This window comes from Lipotes vexillifer, unplaced genomic scaffold (genome assembly GCF_000442215.2).
Source record: "Lipotes vexillifer unplaced genomic scaffold, Lipotes_vexillifer_v1.1 scaffold1256, whole genome shotgun sequence".
Lineage (NCBI taxonomy): Eukaryota > Metazoa > Chordata > Mammalia > Artiodactyla > Lipotidae > Lipotes > Lipotes vexillifer.
The window spans coordinates 893,808-903,807 of record NW_006780496.1 but is presented as its reverse complement, the minus strand read 5'-3'; positions in this window follow the sequence as shown (position 1 = coordinate 903,807).

Below are 10,000 nucleotides of genomic sequence, written 5' to 3'. Positions count from 1 at the left end.
AATTTTCAGAAGTAGATAAGAGGAGAAGTGGGCAGCAGGAAGGGAAACCAGAGGAAGGTGGGCCCTTTGGATCCACCGCCTCTTTTCTGATCTCAGACCCCAACTTGATGCCTTATTTATGAGAGCAGACTAGTGGTTGAGGAAAAACACAGCCTAATTGTAACTGACCCAGTGCTCCAGAAATGATGCTTCTCTTGCTCTGAGGTATCAACCGTCTTTACCTGGGCAAGCTTATATACCAAAGACGCAAACAGAACAAAACAAGTAAAAACAAGCACAAGTTTCTTCTTGTCATTCTGTCTTCCCATACCATTTCTTCTGGCCTCCTCCTCCCTCATTTATTTTCTCATTTGTGGAAAGATTCTGGTGGCTGCTTACCTTGTGGGGTTGACTGACCTAACTCAGATTTCCATACATAACTTGGCCTCTATGCAGAGGAAATAAAGTAATTATTACGTCTCTATAACATAATAACTAAAGGCCTTGAAGACTGTAAGGGCACAATTACATATTGTCCAAAGACTCAGAAATGTCCAGTTGAAAAAAATATGTGAAATCGAGATTTTCCCAGCATTATTCCAGAGCAAAGTCTATTTAAAGATATATTGTGCATATTGCAACTACAGTGTTTGCTCTAAAATTTAAATATATTAAAAACATGAACACCTTCAAAGTTGCCTTAACATATTTTACATCTCTAACTTAAGTAATATAAATCCACTGTTAAATTTAAGAAATGTTTCAAAACCATAGTAAATGATCCCTCCCTCCTTTCTACACTCCCTTTGTGTGTGTAATTATCTGTGGCTCACTCAGTTGATCCAGCCATCCATCCATTCGTCCATTCATATATCTCTCCATTGGTATACCTGTCATCTAATATACCCAATTACTGGATTCAGAATTTAGTAGTGATCCTTAATATTAAAACTGCTCACTGAGGTTTATTTTTTTTCCTTAAGCATATTATTCATTTAATTCAATATTAATAAAAAATGACTGTTATGAGTTGCTTCACCTTGTTTTCAATAAACTAGGATATAAATATAAACATATACTGTTTTCTCTAAGTATATATTAGGATTGATTATTTGGAAAAAATTAGTGTTTCAACTTTGATCCCACTTACAGTTCAGAATTCTGTGTTCACAATATACCCATGATTTTGTCTAGTTTTAAACCTGTGAAATACATTCTCAATTCTCATGTATGTTTTTAGATGGAATTTTGTACAGTTAGTAAAAGCAAAATTGAAGAAAAACCTCAAAAGCAAATACACTGCTATGATATTGTTGAGATTTAAAGTTGAGCTCTGAATTCTAGTAACTGAAAGAAATGCTTACCGGAAATGTTTTTATGAGTTTTGTCTGAGCATATACAACCTTCATCTCCAGTTGAAGTGATTTACAAGTGTACAGAATTCATTAAAATAAGCAAAATGTGTTTCGTATCGTGAAAGTGAAAACACAGGTTTTTAATACAATTAATTATCTAATCCTCCAGTGATGACTTTCAGAATGACACCTCCATCTGGAAATCTAAGGCTACATGACGAATTCTGTCATCAACAAAAACAGCAACAAACATACTCTCTTTATTTTAAACTTAGTAATATTATTTCTGATATGATTAGATGTGATTTATAATATATGGAATGTTCAATATAAAGTTACATTTTAATGGCAAGAAATGATTATATCACCTTCATATAATAATGATGCCATAAAATGTTGGCAATAAATTACACTTATAAAACAGACTTAGTGAAATGTCCATTTAACACTGATTCTGAGGATTCATCTAACATCTGTTTTGTAGTTCTCAGTGCTACAACGAATCTTTCTACATAAATCTTATGTGTTAAGGATATGACCTAATTTGTGGCATACCTTCATATAATACGACTGAAGGATTTTAAGTTTTGATAAACGTACATAAACGTGCATGTACATATCTGTATATAGAGTTAGATAGATAGAAAAAGAGAGAGAAAGAGAGGGATAGAGACAGAGAGACGGAGATATCCAGTGTGGTGTGTGTGTGTATGCACATATATACATAGTAAGATTTGGATATAGATACATCACTGCATGTCTACTTATAGATTTTCACTTAAAGTGCTCAGTTAAAAGCATATTTTGTGGTTTTATAGTATTATTTTAACTATGTCTTTTATTGCCACTCGCCCCAAATAATTTTAACCAATATTTCTTTATTTGTTTCCCTTTGTTTTCTTAGCTGCTATTAATTGGATAATTATTGGGTTACTAAGTTCTAATTTGAAAGAAATTCTTCTGAGATTTTTCAGTTAGGTTAATAAGAAGGCAGAGGACAAGAAGGATGTTTAGTAGTCATTCATATCTTAGCATGAATTAATTTAGTTAGCTTCATGGGTAGAGTTGGTGTGGAACAAGGTAATCGTTAACGCGTATTCTTGCAGTGCTTGTAATGAGTTAACATTTATTGACTGTGTATAAACTTCCAGGCCCTGTGCTAGATGTACAGAATTTACCTCCTACAATCTTCACCTTACTGTTAACAAAACGAAATGAGATTCTGAGTGCAGGTAGGAAGGGCGGTCCTCTAGAACTGAGGGAGTTACTGCAGTCCATGGAGTCAACCACAAAGACCTGGATTCAAGCCTGTTTCTGCTACTGTTTGCCCTAGTGACTGTGGGGACATACATATCACCTCAGAACTTTGGCTTCCACAAAAAGGGAATGGAAATATCTGCCAGAAAGGGTTTCTGAGAGGATGTGTTTATTAAACATATAGCAGGTACTTAATCGTGATAGGTATTATTGTGGAAGACAGAGAAGGGAAGAGTTGTTGCTAAGATGTATATTTACATATGATATATACAATTAAAATAAAATGTTTATGAACACATAGGTAATGTAAGAAGAAAACAGGATTACTTTATGTCTTGTAATTACCAGTGAGTATCTTATTAAGTAAGAAGAAAAATATTATTTATGTTTATTACAAGTAAGTTTGTCCTTCTAACACTCCAAAGTAAAATTATTTATTTTATTTCCTGTCGGTGGAATCTTACCTCCTTTCTTATTGTTAGCTAGGCTCAGCTGTCTTTTAATAGATTCACTCTCCAACAGTGATACAGAACAACACAAATTTACTTACAACAAGGCTATGCTTTCTTACTAGCCATATACATTAATGTTAATAATCGTGGACTACCTTTAAATGCGTAAACCAGTAACATAACAACTACAGATCACATTTTGTTACTCTGATAGCTGAAATCAGGAAATCATTGCTTTTATCAAGATATTTTACCAGTATTTAAGAAAAATTCAAAATTAAAAATCTCTTCTATCTTTCATACTTCAATATACAGGATCAAATTATTTTAAATACCTCTAAGGAAAATGAAAAGACTAAGCATGTAGGTAATGATTGTATAAGTTGCAGAAGTTTGAAAAAATTATTAGAACCGTCTTAAAATTGTTTTCTTACTTGGCTCAGAGTAGAGGAGGGTACTGAGTGCAGTTGGCAACGCTGAATTCTAATGCTCTCACCATCATTAAGTTGAAACTTTAAAAGGTAGCCCCAATCCCAACTCCCAAAGTACTTGTGGCCTCATTTATAAAAAGAGAATGATGGTAGAACTTTCTTATGAAAATGAAAAAAAATACTTTCTAGAATTAAATTTTCGCAGAAAATAATTTTGTCAAAAGTCACAGAATTTTTTAAAAGGATAAACACACCATTAGCATTGAAATATATGGCTTAGAAAGCAAAAGTATTCTTAATATAAGATGAAACTATTTTTCTCAACGTAGTACATGTCTACAGTGACTATCTGGCTAAAAAGTAGGCAAAATGTATAAGCTAAATGACATATAGTAATTCATTCCTGGAATTTGATCAAAGTAATTAGGCCACATATAATATAGGTGTTTCTGCAACTAGTAACTGTGATAATAAATTTTATCACAAGATGAGAATATGTTGGGCAGATTGTCCACTGAGTGCCATATGATACAATGTTTAGTGACAACTCCTTTGAGAGGAGTATTTCACAAATTTAATTCTCCTATTCTAAATACAATCACTGTATACAAACTTTCAGAGTTCTAAAGCAGTTGTTTGAAGTAGAGTGAAAGTTAGCAGTTTTAAGAACATTGTTGCATATCAAAATATGAATTTCTAATTACATCAAACTCTTAGAAAATTTAAAAATATACCTTATTTTTTTATTGGAGTATAGTTGATGTACAATGCTGTGTTAGTTTCAGGTATACAGCAGAGTGATTCAGTTATACATATATTCATTCTTTTTCAGACCCTTTACCCATATATGTTATTACAGAATATTGAGTAGAGTTCCCGGTGCTATACAGTAGGTCCTTGTTGATTATCTATTTTATATATAGTAGTCTGTGTATGTTAATCCCAAGCTCCTAATTTATCCCTCCCTACTACGTTTCCCCTTTGGTAACCATAAATTTGTTTTTGAAAACCATAAATTTGTTTGTGAGTCTGTTTCTGTTTTGTAAATAAGTTCATTTGTATCATTTAAAAAACATGACTTTTAAAGACTGCAATAGATCTTAAATATAATTTTAAACCTTTTTTGCTTTAATGTTGAATTTTAATGCATTATAAAGCACTAGCACAGTATCTTACACACAGTAGGCACAGGAAATCTTAAAATGTAATTCAGTTATTTTTCCACAGTGCTTACTATGCTGTTTTTCAAACTTGTTAAATAGGTTGCAATTTGTCTTTTTTGTTAAATTATTTCAATCCATAAATTGAGCTGGGCTTTTCTACACATTTATTGGACTGGATTTTTGTCTCCTTTGTCATTTGCTATAAATAGGACTTCTGCTTATTTAGAAGATACCTTGTCATGAAAAGGGAAGGAAAATCTGATATGGTACACAGTAAAAGAAAGGATAGATTCCACAGAATGATTCCCAGATAAAATACACATTTTAGGATGGTACTGTGTAGTTTTATTCTAAAATGTTGCATTTAATCCTTAATTCTGAGAGCATTAGAAATTTGTATTGATAATAAATTTATTTATACCTTCATTTGCATGTGTATATATAATATGAAATTTACATTACAATGAACTCTAAATCCAAAAGTTTATGTCTTTTAAAGTTAATACACTTTTGGAGGCAAGTTGGAAGTTCTAATTTTCTGGATAATAACTGACTGATTCTTAGGAGGGAAATACAGCAGTATCTATTTGTGCCCCATCTAATAAAGAATGATGCCCTCATTCAATTTGTTTTTCATTTTCCCTGCATTAGAACAAGAAGCATTCCTATTAGAAATTCTGGAGGGCAAATTTCCATTGTTTCTAGCATATGCCACATATTATAATCCTTACAGCATAAAATTTGGTTTGAGATCTGGATCTGCCGCTTTAGTAGCTGTGTGACCTTGGGTGATTTCTTAACCAGCCTGTACAATGGGGTTTATAATATCTAACTCACAGCTTTGTGGTTAAAGATTAAATACAATAATGCAGGAAAAGTACTTATTAGCACGGTGCCTGGCACATAAATAGTAACTCCTAAGGTTAATGTTTTTCAGTGGCTCCAAAGAAGAAAATCTGAAAAGATTTGATGTAAAAATATTTTTTATATTTATAGTATAAATATATTTTTATATTTTTTTACAATACAAAATACAGGAAAAATAGTCTCTTCAAATATTGCTGGCTCAAGAAGAGTGTCTACTTAATATATTTGAAGAAAATTTTTTTTCCTCAAAAGATCTGAATACTGGACTTATTAGTCTTTTTTGAGTATATGTAGATATGTTCTAAAATGTATTTCTTTTAGGCTTACTGATGCATATATATTATTTTAAATATTTTTCCCTAACGGTTTTAGTTTGCACTTAAAGTGATTTAAATAGTATATACAGATGCAACAGTGTTAAAAATATGCATATTTTACACACAATGCACACACAGAGAGACACACACAAATACATACACACTTATTTTACCACTGTTTGTGAACTGGGGAAAGAAGACCAGGAGAAAAAAGAAATAGTGGTGCTTATCATACAAGTGCAGCATTAGCATGTACAGGTGTGTCAAATTGGGTGACTGTGCTATGGTTATTAAAGTCACTAGGGTTTTTATTTGATGTCTACACACACACACTCTTATACTTTCACTTATAACACGAACGCATATATATTCCTCTGAGTATCTTCACACATCAGGGTTTCTCTTTAAAGTGCCAGATATACTTTAAGAGCAAGACCATTTCTATTTCCTAAAACTCAGGCAGGCTAGTGTTCATATTTCATGCCTCATCTTAAATGAAGTAAGCAAAACATAAGGCCAAACTAAAACTCACGAGCAATTGGTTATTTAAACGTCTAACAATGAAAGGAAAATAAACATACATACAGTTGGCCAGATTGAGTCAGCATGTCAAAGGATATTCTTGATATGTAAGAGAATCCACAAAAAGAGAGGTGTACTATTAGAGGTAATACTAATAAAAGCTGAAACATTTTCCTTTCAAATAATAAAAATTACACACCTTGAACTCTGGTGTCAGAGAAGCCAAACCAAAGCAAACCAACACACAACACCTTGTGTGAGTCAAAGTATAAATATCAGGAATTTTTAAAAATACTTGAAATAAATTTATCTTCTTTCGCAATTTCTGCTTTAACTTTGAGGACACAGAAAAATAAGTCTAATATTGGACTTGACAGACATTCATCAAAGAATTCTCTGTGCTTTAGAGTAAATACATTTGAAATAATGCAAACTAAAATAAAGAAAAATGCCTGAGAGATCATCAGGTTAACAATATAAGTAGTCATAAAATTAAATGAATTAAAAAGAATTCAGATAATTATCATTTATTGCTAAACCTGTTAAAAAGTTATATAATGACGAGTGTACTTTCAATAGTTTTGATACATTCAGAAAACAAATAACGCCTCTAAGTGATTTCAAAATCTATCTTGTTTGTTCATTCTTTTAAAAAAACGACTAAGGGCTTACTATAAAAACATACACTCTGCACATAAAAATGTGCAAAACCATGAACATTTAAATTAATACTAATGAGATAACCTACCTGCATTTTTCAGTTCACAACCGCTGCACATATTTTTAAATGGCTCAATTAAAGTTTATTCAGACTAGATAATTGATCCAATGTGAAGAGTGATGTCAGAATTAGATATTGTGTAACATAGGGTTTAAAATGAAACAGAGGTATTGGAAAACTTAAGAATTATTCTGGAAATATTTTCTTGAGGAACAGAAAGAACTATGCAAAAGCATCTAAAGAAGTAGGAAATATAACTCACCATATTCTAAATAATATTTTCTCTCAATTATGAAATATAATACATTATAGTTATGCTCTTTCTTTTCCATTTTTGGGTTTAAGAATGATTTATTTACTCTTAATTTACCTCTGTTAGCATATTTAACTTTTATAGGTTCTTTCTTTGTGTGGTTTTCAAACCAAATGTTGCAGCTTTGCTAAAAACAGATGTATCCCATCTCGTGCAAACAGAGGACTGAACCAGACTATGGATTCATTGAATGTTGGAACCACAAAGCAAATATAGACAGGAGAGAGATGATATGTATGGATGTATAAAACATATTATATACATATATAAATATGTCAGCAGTGAAGTAACTGTACAAATTATAGTTTGGTTCACACAAGCAAATTGCATTTTATATATAAAATCTTGAGATTTTTCCTATATTGTAAATATATAGTATATTTACAGAACATGATAGGAATACAAATATGTGAATTTTGTATTCATAATATCTGAAATATAGCAAAAGGGCTAAAAATAGTTTTCAAATATAGAAAAAGATGCAACTTATTTCTATATAATTATTAAATCTTAATCTAAGTGCAAATGATGGAAAAGATAAACCTGGGTGTATGTATGATTGGTATGAAGTTAATTATGAGTTGAATATTTCTTCTGTGATAGCATATACATTTTGCTACTCCTAAAGAGGAAGTAAAAAGAATTCACAACAATCCTTTTTATTTAAGGATTCAGCAATCTATTTTACTTAGCTGCCAAAAGCTGAATGCCTCTTTGGTTTTCCTGGACTGGATCCCACTATTCTTTCCTCACCATCTTTCATTTTGATCCACTAAGGCTTACTGGTGGTTAGACAGTACTCCCTTGGATGTGCCCCTCACTGCCACCGCAGAGGCCAGCCACTGCCAGTTGTCCGCCTACGTGTCATTGAATAAGACTTGTGAGCCATGTCTCTCTCCACGCCCCTTGCTTTCTCTCTGGCTGTACATCAGGTTTCTGAGCTTGCTGGTGCAGAGGTTACTAATTCACAGAACGGAGTGAAATTCCTTTGTCGACCTCAGATGCCTTAGCAACTACAGAGAGGAGTCTACAATATTTTTCATATTGCTCTAAAGAAAAAAAGAATTAAATAGGAAAAGAATATAAGAATATCTCCTGAAAAAAATGCACAAATCAGAGAGGGTGTGCATAGGCACTCACAACGTGTTAAATTTTACTCTTGTAACAATGATTGCTAAACATGCACTAATATCACTTTGGAGATTTTTGCATGCTTAATAATTACTAACTAAACTACTAAGACACAATGCATTTTTCTCTCATAAGTTCTAATTTCCAAAGAAAACTCCAAGGCAGATATGACACCCTTTCTAAATTATATTTTTAAAATTCTAATATATGAGATAGCTACAATAAAAACACTTTTTGTCTAGTGCTCAGAGCATTTCTAGATCAAATGTGCACAAGGTTAACAATTATCATAGCATAAGTTAAAGAGAAACCTTTATTTAGAAAATAGATTTTTTGGTCATTTTTAGATGTAAAGTAGGAAAAGGATGTATTTCAGTGCACCTCATTTCTAGAGGATTATTGTAACACCATCTTTGTCACTGTGCTTTGCAGGAAACATAGTCTACATTTAATCTACACCAAAATTAATTTTATCATCTATGTATTCAGAGCATTTATTGCCACACAAAATTTAATTTTGATAGAAAGCATGAAAGATATATTTCATTTTATATATATATATATATATATATATGAATATATACCTATATGTACACACGTGTAGTTCATTATTCTTGACTGTGAGGGCTTATGACTATTGACGTTGTCAATTTTTATCTCATTACTCATCGCTGCTTACTGTAGGTGCTAATAGTATATTTCCATGGAGTTTGTGTGTGCTGTAATGTAAATTCTGACATTGCTAGTGTCAGTCACTAATCTACCTCATTCAGTTCATGTCAAGATGATACATCACAATGCTCAACAACTGTCATCTCAGCTTTAAATAGATCTACATTTTCTCAACTTTACAATTAATTTTTTTGTTTAGCATCTAGTTACTGTTTTAACAATATGAGCAACTAACTCATTCTAATATATTCAGAGCAACTGCTGATTTTAAAATATTCCCTTCGAAAATTAAGCAAAAAGAATTATAGTTCTAAATGAATAATAAAACAATTTATTATAGAAAGAAAATTGATCAAAACTTGCTTTTTGAAAAATTTAAGAGTTGTACTTTTATAGACTTTTATATTTTATTTTAAGTGCATTTTAAAAGGATACTTTTACAACGTTTAAAAATATGTAAGTTAATTAGGGTGGACCTATTTCAAGTTGAACCTTGCCAGAGTTATATAGCTGGAATATTTGGACATATCTTGACTTTTTGCAGTGCATGTATCCTTTCAATAGTTTTCCTTCTATTTCTCTTTCTTTGCAGTCTCTTCCCATTTACATTGTTAATATGTTTTTTATTTTTCATTCTTTTTTCTGTATTTTTCCTTATGCATCTTCTTATGCTCTTTTTCTTTACTCTCCTGAGTTATCTGTTCAATTGGTCTTATAATTAAAATATTTTAATTAATTTAATTAAGTCATTTCCCTGTTTTCCTCCTTTAACCTACAAAAGTTTTGAAATGCATGTCAGGACTTTTTCTCTTTCCTTTTC